The 17,146-nt window shown below is 39.8% G+C and overlaps 1 protein-coding gene across 3 annotated transcripts in view; it reads right to left on the bottom strand.

Moving 5' to 3' along the window:
* LOC149239975 (uncharacterized) overlaps nt 1–17,146 on the bottom strand; it is a 438,022-nt gene that overhangs the window by 407,145 nt on the left and 13,731 nt on the right. The gene's annotated exons all lie outside the window — the stretch shown is intronic.

Below are 17,146 nucleotides of genomic sequence, written 5' to 3'. Positions count from 1 at the left end.
TCAACAAAAGGATTATAAGAGGAGGCTTGATGGGCATTTGGAAAACACATCGAGTGGGAGATCAGAGATAGAATTTCTGAAGTGAGCAGCGAATCAGTTGCGAGAGAAATTCGAAGTGATTTCTTGTAGTGAGGGGCAAGGATAGTTCTGGTTGGAGATTTCACGTGATCCAGGAATACTCAGCAAAGGAGGCAGAGAGAGATCTAAGAGAGGCTACGCTATCCAGCTTAGGCTGACGCAGAGGTAGCGCAGAGCCTTGAGGAGACCTGTAGTTTTGCTGGGGAGATCAATTTTTGAAGCCGAAAGTCGGGGTGTGAGACCGAGAGGACAGAATTGAAATCTCAGAGAGGCAAATCGATCAGCAGAAGGGGTGACGTTGGGCCTACGCAGTGACTGTGCAAAGGCAGCAAGGGACTAGCCATTCTGTTGTTGGATCAGTCAGGATCGCCAGTGATAGTGTGAGGTATTTCTCACTAATATTTTGTGAATGATATTCTCTGTACTGGATAGCCAGCAAGGCATCTAGAGATTGTATTCGGAAAACTACTTCTTAATAATATAAACCCTCAGTTGTTGCCCTAGTTTTCCTACATTGGGTTTTTCTGGGGACATTTGTGTTGAAGTTTCTAAGTTTACTTAGTTTAGAAACCCTTCATGCACTTTTTCTGATTTATTCCTACCTACTTGTTATTTTTCTTTAACAAGTTATTTACAAAGTAAATACTGAAAATAAACACTAGTGCATACTCAACATATTACAGATCAGCAACTAAAATAAACAAGAACAAACACACCACATGACACCATTATTTTTTGACCAATGTCCCTAGAAAAACCCAATGCCCGAAAACGGTGCAGCTATCTGAGGGTTTTCTTATTAAGCAATATCAGAGTACAATCTAGGTGTCGAAACTGGCCTACCCAACAGAGAATTTCCTTAGCAGCTATACCTCAAAGTTTGAGAGAAATCTCCTAGCTGAAACCCGAAAAATCCTTCTGGCAGCGCCTTAGCACAAAACCGCTCTGCAACCCCAGCGTCTGCCCAATCTAGACTGCGTCAGCCGCTCTCTGTCTCACACTAGCCTTGCGCCAGCCTTTCTGGGCCTCTGCGTCAGACACGCTGGCCTCTCTGGTGCTCTGCGCAGCACTTGGCTATCTCTGCGTGAGCCCTTGCTGACTCTGCGCCACTCTCCTTGGCTGCTGCACTACTCTCTTGGCACAATCTCTGCCTTCTCTGTTTCTCTGTACTCAATGCCCCTCAGCTGCTCTCCCGATCACTGATTTTATCTCTCTTAGCAAACCCCACTCTAGAGAATAGAATGACTGATCACTCTGGTGTATTCTCCAAGTGACCCTCAGGCCTCCTCTTATACTTTTCCTGTTGACATCTCAACGGCCGAGATTAAGTCTCTAATCAACGACTAAGATTAGATTTGGCTAGATCCATGTCTTTTGGACCATTCTAACACAGATTCATATTAATACACATTAATATTTTATTTTCCCTAAGTTTAGACTTAGGGACTCCATTAAAAATATTAATTATTTTAACATCTCCTAATCTATCTAGAATTTGCCCAAACCCTTTTTGGGTATTGGAGATCTCATGTGCCCCAACCTCTCCACCAAATTTCGTGGCTGAAGCACATCCGATGCTACCCCAAATCAATAATTTGTCCAAAAACAACGGTGTAATGTGTTGTGTATTTCTTTCTTGCTGAGATTATTGTTTCTTCTTATAATTTAATTGGTAAATACTGCAGTGTATTAGTTTCGGTGTTTATTGTAGGAAACAGTAAATAATTTGTTCAGTAATTAACAAATAGGAGGAACTTAATCAGTGGCTGCAGTGGTGATTCGGGTAATCGAATTTTCACATGGTATCAGAGCACAAGTGAAGCAAGAAAGCAGACCGAAAGAGCCAAGCGTCGAAGAGAAGGAGGGAGATCAAATTACTGCGTAGGCAGCAAATCAAATCCCTAGAGGGATTACACAGTCTAGGCCAGGAGGGCAAGATTCTCAAGGAAGATCTCTCTCTGAGTGAGTTAACAGAGAGGTAAGATTTCTAGATCGAGATTTGTCAATGGCAGAGGGAGCAACGCAGCAGCAGATTTAGTGCAGAGCAGTTTTCCTGTGAGATGCAGTTTTCTGCAACAGTTGTTGGGGTAGAAAAACGTCAGAAGAAGGAAGGAGACACTATTTGAGGGAATTTCTTCCTCAGTGAATTTCGAGCCAAGGAGTTTTATTTCTCAGTTCCTGAGCAGAAGTAGCGAGGAGCAAATCTACTAACTCCAGCAGGGAATGCGTAGGCCAACCTAGCAGCTGCGCAGTGGAGAGAGGAGGCAATTCAACGTTTTTGCAGAGATGACCCCGAATGGGTAGGATCCATGGAAGAGCAGCAAATTAGATCCAGTTGCTGCTGTTTTCTCACATAGATCAATATCCTTGCTACAAGAGCCCAACAAAATCAGTAGCAGGAGGATCACAGTGTCAGCAGACGCAGCTAGTCATTCAAATGACAGTTGGATAGCTAATTGCGGTCAGTTTCCGGAAGAAAGTTACAAAACTAGTTGCAGTGACACAGGCAATGTGAATCGCCCAATTGCAGTATGCAGGTGCAATTCCAACTCGGAGATTCCCAACAAAGAGCTTCATAGTGCAGTTTCTAGTGCAGGAGGATTGTGTGAGTTGCCAAGAGGGAGTAGAGAGATTTCCCATAGGGAGATCGAGACTAAGAAGTAGTCTAGTTTCAAAGGGAGCAACTCTATGGAAGCTAGTACTTCTGGATCTAGGGAGATCAGATTCATTATTGTAGTATTTGCAGCAACAGTGCAAAAGCATCAGCAAAGCAGTAGCAGCCGCAGTAAGAGTAGATCATATTTTTCCATGATTACCCAGATACCTCTGGGGGAGAGGTGGGGTGATCTAGCACTGTAGTTCGAATGAACTGCAGATGGGTAGGATCCTTGAGTGTTATAGCTCTGATACCACTTGTTATGGATCTGATCCAAAAATATAAGATAATAGAAATAACCCAATAAATAACAAGATCTGCATATAGATAAATGATTCACTTTATTGATCAAACCCTTAAGGTAGGGAAACACCATACATTCACTCCTTAAGGAAGGAGAACACTCCACAAGCCATATGCCTGTTCATACAATATTCCTTGACATATTTTAATGTGGAGTCTCTAACCTCTATATAGGCCTCATACATACAATACCATGGGTCATTACCATGGTTCCCTCAATACCATCTATCTAATACCATGGGCTTATTACATTATTGCTAACTACTTGTGGTCCCTTACATGATACGGGTTAACCACCTTATTTATTACTATTTCCCATCCCATTATTATTCCATTGGGTACCTCCCTTTGTACCCCATATTAACCCCCCCTAGGTATACTACATTCCACCCCCTTTAACATGTTTCGTCCTCGAAACATGGGAAGAACACAAATAATAAGAGCTACTCAAAAGAGTAGTCCACTGGTACGATGCACGTGCATCTAGCCATCCAAGAGAAAGGTGAATCGTCGATCCAGCTGGTGCCTTGCTCGCTGGAAATGGAAATTGACCGTGGCGGTTCTTCTGTGTTGATGTGTAGTAGGTGGATCGTCGCTCCTCTCTATCGATCATGTGGGGGTTGTTTTCTTTGTGGCTAATTCGTTGCCATCTTGTTGGTTGTTTTCTTGCGGGGTGATGTGGGTGGTGATACGCTAAAGTTTTAACCAACAGTGGATCCTGAGTGGTATCTAGTACATGTTGTGGTGCTTACTGTTGTTTCTTATCTTCCAATATTACTTCAACCACTGAGTCCTCATTTGATGTATTAGTACCTGTAACCTTTTCTGCTTCAACCTTTGTTTGTGTTTGATTATCGATCATCAAAGGCTCATCATCTGATGTGTAAGTGTCATTAGAGCTTTGTGCTTCTGCCTCCATAGTCTCTGCTTGGGTCTTAATGGAAATATCCTGCAATGTAATTTTCTTCTTTTTATACCAGAGCTTCAAGAATTTTTTCTGCACATTAATATTGACAGTACCCACAGATTCCATCCAAGGATATCCTAAAACAACATCCATGTTATCCATATCTAAAGTGTAAAAATCACAATGCAACACATACTTATCCATCGAAAGCTTCAAATCTTTATAAACTTGCACATCCTCATCATTAGCCTGTGTGTTTTCAATGTGTTTTGTTGGCACTTGCAATTTTTTGCCAAATTGACATTTATGAGATTTTTCTTGCAACTAGGATTTATAGACACAATGATCTTTTCCTTCTGAATCAATTCAGGAACTTGCAACAAGGAGATACCAGCATAAAATAACCCTTTAGGTTTCTTGGTTTCCTTCTTTCCTGTAAAAATAAAATCTTTGCTAAGTTGTGTGCCTGTCTGTGTGAGCTTAGTAAGAGGACCCACAAAATTAGATTTACGGTCAAAGTGGTCACAAATAGATTTTGCGAACATCTGCCAAGTAGTTGTCCTTGGATGGCATTTTTTATGACACTGCCACCATTGCCATCTTTCGTGGTCCAAGTACATGATTCCCACACTCAGCTGAGTCGCATCATCTATGATGTGATTCAATGTGAAATATTTCTCCATTTGTGCTAGCCATGTGGCTGGATGAGAGCCATCAAATTTATACAAGTCCCTCAAATTCTGATCTAGGCCCGCCATCACAAAAAAAATTGGCGAAAATTTGAAATGGCCACAATTCCGTCAATATTGCTCAGAATCCCTATTATGACCTATTTTCGGAAATGGAACAACCATTCTGCATCTTCCCATGTGGTAAGCATATAGATCTAGGCACTGGAATTTTAGATCCACGCTGCAACTCTCCCGCCATCACAAAAAATATCTAAAAAAAGAGCTGATTTTAAATCAGCGATATCTCCCTCATTCGGACTCCAATTCGACTGATTTTTTTTTTAAACTTGGGTATTTTTCACAAACAATCCAGATCTACAATTAGATTCTTCAGATTGTGCACCAAAATGTATAGATCTGCGCCACAAACCCGCCGACCCGAAAAATGTCTGCAACCCAACTGATTTTTAAATCATCAATATCTCCCTCATCCAGACTCTGATTCGGCCGATTTTTTTTTTGAACTTGGGTATTTTTCATAAAGAATCCAAATCTGCAATTATATTTTGCAGATTTTTCACCAGAACGTACAGATCTGATCTGCAAACTCGCCGCCCAAAAAATCCCTGCAAAAATAAAAATAAAAATTCGCCACTTTGCCCAAGAAAGTGCTCTGATACCACTTGTTATAGATCTGATACCACTTGTTATGGATCTGATCCAAAAATATAAGATAATAGAAATAACCCAATAAATAACAAGATCTGAATATAGATAAATGATTCACTTTATTGATCAAACCCTTAAGGTAGGGCAACACCATACATTCACTCCTTAAGGAAGGAGAACACTCCACAAGCCATATGCCTGTTCATACAATATTCCTTGACATCTCTCAATGTGGAGTCTCTAGCCTCTATATAGGCCGCATACATACAATACCATGGGCCATTACCATGGTTCCTTCAATACCATCTATCTAATACCATGGGCTTATTACATTATTGCTAACTACTTGTAGTCCTTTACATGATACGGGTTAACCACCTTATTTATTACTATTGCCCATCCCATTATTATTCCATTGGGTACCTCCCTTTGTACCCCATATTATCCCCCCTAGGTATACTACATTGAGGAGTCCACCTCTTAAATCAATACCTTGCTACGGGAGCCCAGATTAGAAGTAGCGGGATGAACCAATGTCAGTTGATGCAGAGGAATGTCGGAGTGATAGTTGCAGTGGCTAGGAGCGCCAAAGACCGAGCAGCACAGAGCTAGAGTTGGCAACAATGCAGTTGGCACAGAGCAGAGTTAGCAGCAGCGTAGAGGCTTCAGAGGGTCAACGCAGAAATTAGCAGCAGTGAGAACTCCAGCGACTGATGCATCATGTTGAACAGCTATTCAATAATTTTGGATGCTTTTCCGTTGCTAACGCAGTAGCAGTAGCAGTTGGAGAAGGTCGCAATGCAGATGCAGTGTTGGCAGTGGCAGTGCCAGCAGCAGCATAGATGCAGAATTTAAGAGGGAGTTGCAGTACAGATGCAGTGTTGGGAGTGGCAGGCCAGCAGTAGTATAGGTGCAACATTTGCGCAGTAGTTGATGGGCAGTGATGTCAAACATCAGCAGCGTAGAGGGAGATGTTTCAAAATTAGAGTGATGCTTCAGCATGTTGCATTACTAGAGCACATTCATTGCTTAGAGGGAGTGTTGATTTCTGGTAGCATCGGATGTGCTCTAAGCCTCAAAATTTGCAGGGAGGCTTGGACGCATGTATTCCACAATACCCAGAAATCGTTTTGGGAAATTCCACCTAGAGATAGTTTTATTAAAATAATTAATTATTTTTAATGGGTGCCTAAGTCTAAACTTAGGAAATTAAAATAATTAAAGGGTATTAATCTAACCGTCGGTGAAACTTCTAGAAGAAGACGAGGATCAAGCCAAAATGATCTGAGCCATTGATTAAAATCTAATCTGGGTCATTGGTTCTCAACAGAAGAATTATAAGAGGATGCTTGATGGGCATTTGGAAAACACATCAAGTGGGAGATCGGAGATCGAATTTCTGAAGTGAGCAGTGCAGCAGTTGCCAAAGAAATTCGAAGTGATTTCTTGCAGTGAGGGGCAGGGATAGTTCTGGTTGGAGATTTCTCCTGAGCCAGGAATACTCAGCAAAGGAGGCAGAGAGAGATCTGGAAAAGGCAGCACAGAGGTTACGCTGGCCATCGTAGGCTGACGCATAGGTAGTGTAGAGCCTTGAGGAGATCTGTATTTTCGCTGGAAAGATCGATTTCTGAAGCCGGAAGCTGGGGTGTGAGACCGAGAGGACATAATCAAAATCTCAGAGAGGCAAATCAATCAGCAAAAGGGGTGACGTTGTCCCTAGGAGCTGTGACGTTGGACCTATGCAGTGACTGCGTAGAGGTAGCAAGGAGCTAGCCATTTTGTGGCTGGATTAGTCAGGATTGCCAATGATTGTGTGAGGTATTTCTCACTAATCTTCTGTCAGTGATATTCTTTGTACTGGATAGCTAGCAAGGCATCCAGAGATTGTATTCAGAAAACTACTGCTTAATAATATAAACCCTCAGCTGTTGCACCGGTTTTCCCCCATTGGGTTTTTCCGGGAACATTTTTCCAAAAACAACAATGTAATGTGCTATGTATTTATTTCTTGCTCAGATTCTTGTTTCCGCTTATAATTTAATTGGTGAAGACTGCAATGTATTAGTTTCGGTGTTTACTGTAGGAAACAATAAATAATTTATTCAGTAATTAACAAATAGGATGAACTTAATCGGTTGTCGAAGTGGTGATTCGGGTAATCGAATTTTCACATCAATCACATATTTTCCTTGACCTAGATATATCTCATCAGGTCCTTGCCAAACTTCAAACCCCAAATATTAGTGCATTAGCCCTAGATCCCTCATATCAAATTTTGTTGCCAATTACTTCTTACATGCTTGAATACGACCCCCCACACCTTTCATGAGAAGATCATCCACATATAGAAGAACGATTACGGGTTCATTCTTCACAACTTTGATATAGAGATTCGGATCAGCAGAACTTTTCGAGAAGCCCAATCTTTGCAAATATGTGTCCATTCTAGCATACCAAACCCTTGGAGCTTGCTTAAGGCCATAAAGTGCCTTTTATAGCCTGCAGACATTAGTCTCTCTATCATTCATTTCAAATCCCAATGGTTGTTCTATATAGATTTCTTCATCGATAGTACCATTCAGGAATGTTTTCTTGACATCTATTTGATGGATGTTCCATCCCATTGATGTTGCCAAAGATACCAACGATCGTATTGTTGTATACCTAGTTGTAGGTGAAAATGTCTCTTCATAATCAATGCCTTCTTGTTGGGTAAAACCTCTAGCCACAAATCTTGCCTTATATTTATCAATACTTCCATTTGTTGCGTGTTTAATCTTGTAGAGCCACTTGGAAGTTACCACGGATTTTTCTTAAGGCTTAGGAACGATTTCCCAAACTCCATTCTTCATTATCGATTGATATTCTTCATTCATAGCATCTTTCCATTCTTGATGTTTGACATCATCTTCAAAGGTGGATGGTTCTGCCACGATTAATTTTGTCATATAGGCTGCATACCCTAAATATCTTTTGAGCTTCTTACTTTCCCTGAACGTACCTTTGGATGCTCCATGTCCTTTCGCATCTAGAAGAGTAGACTTCAACCAATTAGGCCTTTTTCTACTTTCAGGGATGATGACTTGTTGCACAGGTTTACTGGAACCTACTTCTTCAAGATTTGAATCCTCTTCCTCCCTAATGCATTCTTCAAATATTGGAAGTTCTTCATCATCAATCAATCAGGAGATCCTTAGATTTCTTGAATGCAAGACTTTCATCAAAGATCATATCTCGGCTTACTTCTATTCGGTGCCCTTCCTTTGTGTAGATCCTATATGCCAATGAAGTGTTACTATAGCCAACAAATATTCCCTTCATACTTGTAGGATCCAACTTCTTTCTCTTATCTTTCGGAATGTGAATGTAGACAGGACAACCAAATATTCGAAGATGGTCTACACTTGGTTTCTTCCCAATGAATGCTTCTTCAGGAGTCATGTTGTCTAGTGATCTGTAAGGACTTTGATTTTGAATGCAGACAACACTTTTTGTTGCTTCACCCCACATAAATTTAGGCAAGTCTTAATCATGTAACATGGCCCTAACACTCTCCTCAATCGAGTGATTATTTCGTTATGCTACTCCATTTTGCTCTAGATTATAAGGAACTATTAGCTCCCTCTTAATTCCAGCCTCCTTACAGAAGGCTATGAGCTCCTTTGAAGTTTATTGTTCTCAATTATCAGATCTTAGTATCTTTATCCTTCTTTCTATAATATTTTCTACCTCTGCTTTGAATTCTTGAAATTTTTCGAATACTTCATCCTTGGACTTCAGCAAATAGATCCAAGTTTTCCTTGAGTGGTCATCAATGAACGTTACATAATATAGATGACCTCCAAGAGACTTTGTAGACATAGGAGCAGAAACATCAGAGTGAATGAGATCCAGGGTTTCTTTTGATCTTGAAGCACTGCTTCCAAATGGTTTCTTAACATTTTTCCCTAATGCACACTCCTTCATGTTCCTCCTTGAGTTCAAGGATGTCGTTCACCATAGAATTTAGAGCTGGTAATATTTTGTAGTGAAGGTGTCCAATCCTTCAATGCCAAAATTCACATGGACTTTACTTCAATGTGAACCAATGCTTGAGAGAGAAGTGTCAACAACCAGTAAAGTTTTCCTTCATGAATCCCAATGACTTTTGCATTGTTGATCCTAGAGTCTTTATCCCATACCACAACCTTTCCATCTATGAAAGCGACTCTATCTCCCTTATCTTCTAGACATGAAATAGAAAGTAAATTCTTTTGCAAACCTGAAACGAATAGAATGTTGTTGAGATGAATGTTTCCTCCATTTTCTTGCTCCAGCAAGGTTGATCCAATTCCTCTTGATAAGGTCTTGAGTTGTTTGTGCTCTCCTGTCATATGTCTTCAAACATACTTGTAAGTGTTGAGAATAACCCTTTGTCCTTTGTAGAAGTCTTGGTCATACGATTCTTGAGAGACAATAGGAGATTCCAAAATGCTTTGATGCCTTGCTTGAAATGACTTGCTACCATAGAAAATTGTTTCAATGAATTCTTCAACGATGTAGTGATCTTCATCATGCCCTTAATCAACCTTAGCTCTAATACCATGTTGAGAAATCTAGAGGGCTACAATTAGGATGGTTTCTCTTATAGTTGATAACTGCTTGTGATGTATTTTTACTTTTCTTACTTATTAGCTTCTTCTCTTATTATGTTGTTGTTCTTATCATCAAACAGCTACCAAAATAAGAAGATCAACAATACACAAGAACTTAGAATGTAGGCTGCAAGCCATGGACAAAACCTCTCCACTTGAGAGGACAACCCACAAGTCCCTTCTCTTCTTATAGATTCTTCAAATGACGGATTCCAAGACCTCTAGACAAAGACCAAGCCAAACCTTCTTAATGATGTGCTTCTTTTCTCCAAATCAAACCCAGTCAAATCTCTTCCAGCTGCACAACTTTGACCCCCAGTTACAGAATTTCGGCCTCCACTGCAGATTTGAAATTTTCGGCCCCTGCAACAGTTACCGCTTCCACACATGTGAGAAATTTCAAGGCTTCTAAGGCTTCCTTTGACCTTCGCTTGGGTTCCTTCTCCTTTTAGGGCTTGTAGGTGACCTAAGAGTTCCTTCTTCGACCTTCTTTCTGCAACTTCCAAAACTTCGAACTTGCAGCTACAAAACCCTAGCCCTCCTTTTGCACATGTGAGAGAGAGAGAAAGAAATAACCCAAGAAATTTGTCCTTCGTCCTTCTATCTTCTTTGCTTGCCTTTCTTCTACTTCTCCTTCGCTTAGATGATGAGAAGTGAGTGAGTGTCCATACGAGGTTGAGTTCCCTCCTATATATAGGTTTCTAGGGAGAACGACATGCCATAATGAGGTTGAGTTCTTAACTGTCAAGTCGACTTGGCCTTGGAGGGTATTGTGACACTTTTAAATACAAAAATAATTCTTTTGGCATGTAACAATGTGCCCAATGGGATCTTCTTCATATGACAATGAATTCATTAACTTCTTGACACTAGGACAAACCCTAGAAGCACTCAAAGGGTGATTGACCTCTAAATAAAATGACCTTGAGCATGAACACATGCTACAAAAATAAAAATAAAAATTTTTCTTTCTTTTTACAATATACAAGCATCAAAAGTATATTTCATATTTATGAAGACTGAACCTAGTTACACATTTCAACACTAGTACCATACTCTGAGCCCTTAGTGATGGAGCAAAATTGGGCTATTTGATCACCAGGAGACCCATGAAACCCATTTTGTGCCTCAAACACAAAACTGGGGTCCACGTGATGATTTTTGTGGAGATCTGGGGGCCAACCCCTAGAATATGATCATGGGAGCCCTCTTCACTCAACTTGGCACCAAGAGAGCTCAACGCATGCCTCCAAGAGACTCACGCATGGATGATATCATCATTTCAGCCCTCTTGTGGGTGTTTTCTTATGTTTTAACATTGGCTATGAGGTTGGCTTGTAACCTAAATTAGTTTTTGCCCATCATTTGACAACTAAGAGGGGCTTTTATGCTAACTTAGACTTGATTGGACAGGTATAAATATGAGAGACCTCAATTAGGCTCTCATCATCATCACACTTGGAATTCAACTTCTTGAGAACTCGCACTTGTTCCTTTTGGCTACTGGAGATCTTTTAGATGCATTTCAATGTTTGGAATCTAATTCGATCTTGTATTTGGAGCTATTTCTTGGATTATAGATGGATATATTGCATGTTATCTTGTAAATGCTTTAAGTTGATGAAATTTTTCTCTTGAAACTGTTTAATGTATGGAATTGCTACTTCCAGAATGTGGTAATTGTGTCGTAATTATTGAAAATTAATTTTGAAAGGCTTTCTAGTTGAGTATTGCATATGCAATTCATAGTATAACATGTAATGAATGTTCCTAGTCAAGGAATCTTTGAACTCTCCATCAAACTCCATTATCTTTGAATGTGGGTAAATGTTGGGAATTGGTACCTAGGGCATCAATTTTTAGCCTCCTTAGAGACGATTTAGCTCATCCTGAACTTCCTAAGATTCCATATGTCCAAAGAACAAGGCACTAATCCAAAATTTTGTTCCTCTTAAGATAGGACAGCTAACTGGGGCTTAAGAGCGAATTGCTTAGGGAGAGGTTTTATGGGAAGTCGAAAGCCTAAGCATCAAGCTTCGGGTCTAAGCTACCTATTCTCCAAGTTTGGTGGGCATCCACTCGATTTTTCTCCATAAAATTATGTGCCCTAGGTGTTGCCCTAGGAGGGAAACCCTTGCTAGTTTTCCTTAACTTAGGGACTTCTTTGAGGGTTGTATGAGCTTTTAGTACATGGTGAAGTAAACCATAAGAAGCCCTTTCTCCTTATTTCCTTGATCTTGGGAGTACCTTCATCCACTCAAATTCACAAAACCCTAGGTCTTGTGCAATCCAATTTAGGTCTCTTATAGGAAGCGAAGTGCCTTTTAAAGCCTAATATCATAACTTTGAGCATTCCTTGAGAGGTCCTAGTCCATCACCTTGCACCTTAAACCATAGAATACCTATCAGAGTTGATCACTACTTACTGAGACTCCTCCCATCGATGAAAGTCCGTAAAGAGCAGGGGACCTTGGCTATGGTGACAGTGGGCTATTGTCCCATTGTTAACACTTAGTCTAGCTCTTTGTCTTATAGGGTTCCCCTCTCCAATGCCTGCTAGATTTTGTGGTAACATGTCCTAGGTCCATCATCCTTAATGCATAGATGTAAGGAGGGAGTAATCATGGAGGCATGAGTTACCCCTTTCCTCGGCCAGCTTTTTCCACCCCTTTGGTGTGCCTTTTACTTCTTTTTTATAATTCTTTGATTTGGAGCATAGCTTAGAAGCCCAAGCTTGATTTTAATGATTTAGTATTTATTAACCCCTTAATGATGAGTCAGTTTATCACTCATCAAGGTTGGGACATGCAAGAGCTCCTTTATTATGTGATGGAGCATCAAGTGCTCAAGGAACTGGGTGATGGCTAATGAGGGGGGTTGAGGTCATGCTAGGCTTTTGCCCACACACTAATTAATGTCTTGGTCATCTTTTGCATTATAACTTTTCTTTTTTTTTCCTATGGCCAATTCATGCTTTTATCGTTCTTAATTGCATCAACCTCCAAGGCAAAGTTTACGGCCCGGACTCAAGGATGAGGATAAGAGGATGCCAATCTTAATGAACCAATGAACACAAGCCCGAAGAATGGAGATGAAATTTGGGGAATGGTAGAAAGTGGTTAGTATGGAAAATTATGGACACACTACTTCAATCCAAGTTTTCAAAGTAGTGACCCTCCTATAAGGCCTCAGAGGAGGTCCCACTGGACTAGGATTAAAAGAACTAACCCTCCTAGTAAATTGAGAAAACAGGTTTACAGTCAAGATTGATCAATCATCCATATCACCCCTTAATCCGTGTTAAAATGCCCAAAACATTAAGTAAAGGCACATGATTGCAAGATGGTTAAAGTACTTGCTGAATGAAGACCCACCTTCCTTCAAGAGGAATACCAAATGGTGAGAGGAATCTCACAGGTGCAAATGATGGAGGATCATAGCATATCATCATGTACTAATCAAATATAGGGTTGTTGCTTGGCCAATTTTCCAAAGAAGGAAAAAAATTCTCCTAATGGGTTACCCACTTTTTGGTGGGTAACAATATCAAGCTCCAATACCATGTGAAAATTTCAAACCTTGGGCAACTAAAATCAAACAAATAGATTGCTGAATTTAATTAATGCTGAAATTAAATTTCCGACCATAGCATCAAACACACAATAGCTATAAATTAAATAGCAAAAGCATAAAAAAAAATCACACACACATAGGTAATGAGTCCTTAAAATCAGCTTTTCATCCCTTTGAAAAACTTACAAGGAAAACTCCACATGCTGCCCAAAAAACAGCACTGCACAGTTATCAAAATCACTCTAAACTCGAGCTTCTATAGGCTGCTTGAGAGGTACATCTCCTAAAAAACAAAAAACAGCAATTCTCTATTGTACAGCCCTGCCATATGGATAGTACAATAGTTGTACGACACTGCTGTAACGATTCTATATGTCTGACCGAATCAGTCTATACAACCATACAGAACTATTCCATATGTTGTATGAGACCGTGCACTACCCAGAAACGCCTCTTTCCTAGTTGTCTGCTCGTCTGCTCTATCTCCCTCCCTCTCTCACTCAACCTACTCAACTGCTCATGTTTGTTGAGAGCCTCTACCTTTCCCGGTCTTTATACTTTTAGTAGAGAATCTATTTTAAAGATTTCTCCTAGTCCAAGTCATACAGGAGATACAATTTTAGACTCAACTCCTAAATATAAGACTTTCACTCTTTTTTACTCAAGTGAATTACAAAAATAAATTTACTTTTCCAAAAATAGAAATTCTTTTTAAAAAATGCCTCAAACTACTATTCGCATTAACATGTGCGGAAGTTTCTATCCAGGCTATAATTCTCAGCAAACATCTGGTTGTTGGTCTAGTAAGAATCAATTCCACATCTCATTCAATTGCTAGGTTGTCTATTGAATCTACAAAGGTTAAGGAAGAGGAGATAGTTCAAAAACAGGAAGGGGATGTGGAAATGTTGAATGTGGATCAAAATCCATGACTAATAAAGGGAACCAAGAGAAAGCATGTAGCCAACATGTGTTTATTCAACATCATTCAGCATCTTTTGAAGTTACTTGATTTTAGGAGTCTTTGTTCTAATATATGCTTGTAATAGCTCACAAAAATCCTCTACAAAGGACAATTTTGTTGTCATAGATTATCAAATTCAAATTTCAAAGACATCACAAAATGTTTTGTCGGACAGTCCTCTCCTATATGTATTATTGTGCTAATCAGTGCAGCTGCAATAATTTTCTAATACAAACATATCCATTCTTGTTATTAAAAAAAACAACCCAATCTTATAGGCAACCCAAGGAGAAAAGATATCAAAGTGTTTTGATAAGTTTCAGCCCTTTAGAGCAATCTTATCAATCATTAACCATACCAGAAAACTCTCTTTTATAGCAGCAACAACGGCACTAAAACAGCCCTTAATTTCTTCAAATATGATGTTAAGTCACTTAATTTCCCTTTACTTGTGTTAAATAAGCATGACATATAGCTGTAAATAACAAATCATGAAGAACATTGACAGTCGGAAATCAAATCTACAATTTACACAAGAACAGATAGCTGAAAAATTCATTAATATGCGTAAGATGAAGTAGTTGTGCATAACATAGCCTTATCACAAGGCTAGTACAATCCACTAGCTCTCCAAAACCCTAGCTAGGAAAAGCTAGGAAAAGCCTAGTTCAACCAAAAAGCTCCAATCCGTGAATCACTCAAACAAGTCCTCCAAGTCAAGACATCTTCTCTTCTTCTTCTTATTCACCAAATACACTTGGGCTTCATTTCAAAACCCTAATCTCAAACCTACAAGGGATGAAACCACAACCCTAAACTTCAAGATGCTCCAAGAAGATCATGAAACCCTAGCAACTCCAAAAGAGAGAGAGATACCAAGTACAAATGAAGATCTCGGAGAGAAAAGATGACTCTTGCACTCTACTTGATCACATCTCTAACACAAGAATGATAAGCGTAAAGAGCTATATAATACGATAAATATGAGTGATCATCATTTCCAACATCATCTTCTTCATAAGAGCAAACTTTAGTCACAAGAGCAATCTCCAACAAAGACATCCTCCTCCCACGTATAACTTCTCCTAAGGTTTCCTCCTGAACCCTGGTGAATCACTCCAAGAAGACAAATACAAAGAGAAGAGTACAATGATGATGATGATGAAAAGACTCTCTCCTTCCTCTATATATGAGTTGTAAAGGAGGCCATGCCCTTACAAGCAACCTACAATAAACACATATAGGCCAGTGTTGCATGACTCATACTCGTATAAGACTTGTCTTCCTATTGACTCGGTGACCCATATAAGACTCGGCAAAAAAAAAAATAATATATATATATGAAAATAAAAATAAAAAAGTCGAATTTGAGGATCTTCACGGGTCTTATGCGGGTTCAATGTGAGTTTAATGCGGGTCTTCACGGGTATGGGTAAGAATCGTGGGTTCTATGCGAGTGACTCGTCTCGCTGTAAAACTCATCAAGACCCGCAGGTACTCGTGGGTCTTATAAGGTTCGTGCTACATGGATGTAGGCTCACACAAGTGAAGAGTTACACTCCAAGGTTACACATGTCAAGCTCCAAGGTGATGTCATACACAATAAGGTCTCCAAGATGATGTAACTACACAAGGTGTGTCCACCCCGCTCCATCACAAGCCCATATGGACTATATTCACATTAGTTTTTGATGGATATGGTAGCATCGAATAGGTGTGTTAGTCTCTACAATGTCAAAGAGGCTAAGGAACACGGGAACTCCAAAACCCAAAAAAGGTTTCGAGAGAAAACACTTAGAAACCTCTCAATTAAATTAATTGATCAATAATTAAAAAGTTCTTAAGTATAACTTAGGAAAATTGATTAATTAATGGGTATAAATTGGGGAAATCAATTTTGCTCTAGAACCTTCTAGAAAATTGACTTGACAGAGTCTAAGATGATTTGAGCCATCAATCATGATTAGATCTTGGTCATTGATGCTCTAGCGAGAGATTATAAGAGCAAGTCGAAGGGGCTTGGAGAAGACACATCGAACATCAAGTGAGCAAGGCAGTTTGAATTACCCAATTCATAGTATTCAGTAGGGTGCAGTTTGAGCCAAGGGAGAGATAGCAGCAAGTGTTTGTAGCAATAAGAATTTGCAGAGAAATTCTCAAGAGGTTTTCCAGAGTCCAGAAAGGGAGGTCAAATTTATCTGTAGAAGAGGTCGTATAGAGCAGTGAAAGTTGCCCAGATTGTCAATGTGAATTGCCAAAATCGGCTTGTTTCAGTTGTAGAAGGCCAGATCAAGGTTCGAAAGGTAAAGCGAGTGGTTTCCAGAGGCAAAAAGAGGCAGGATGGATCACCTAGAAGCAGTTTCCAAGCTGTACGAATTTCCCTAAGCCAGCAGTGCACATTTCAGGCAGCCAGTGCAAGTGTCAGGAAGAAGCGTGAGCAAACCAGAGGAGGTCGAGTTGATTTGCAGAGGAGATCTTGGATCTCTAGTCTATTTCCAGTTGAGATAAATTGTCGGAGGATTTCTAATTAGGCATCCAGCTGTAATTCTCTATTTTTGATGCATAATAATAAAACCCTCATTTGTTGCATTGGTTCTCCCTTTGGGGTTTTTCCAAGGACTTTCGTCCAAAAATAATGGTGTCTATTTTTATTGTGTGTGCATCTATTTCTTAGTTCCAGTTTTTATATTT

Source organism: Pinus tabuliformis, chromosome 8, assembly GCF_031772625.1.
Source record: "Pinus tabuliformis cultivar Carrire ecotype Pingquan chromosome 8, CPIR1, whole genome shotgun sequence".
Lineage (NCBI taxonomy): Eukaryota > Viridiplantae > Streptophyta > Pinopsida > Pinales > Pinaceae > Pinus > Pinus tabuliformis.
The sequence above is the reverse complement of the archived record's forward strand: the minus strand, read 5'-3'. Positions and strand labels throughout refer to the sequence as shown.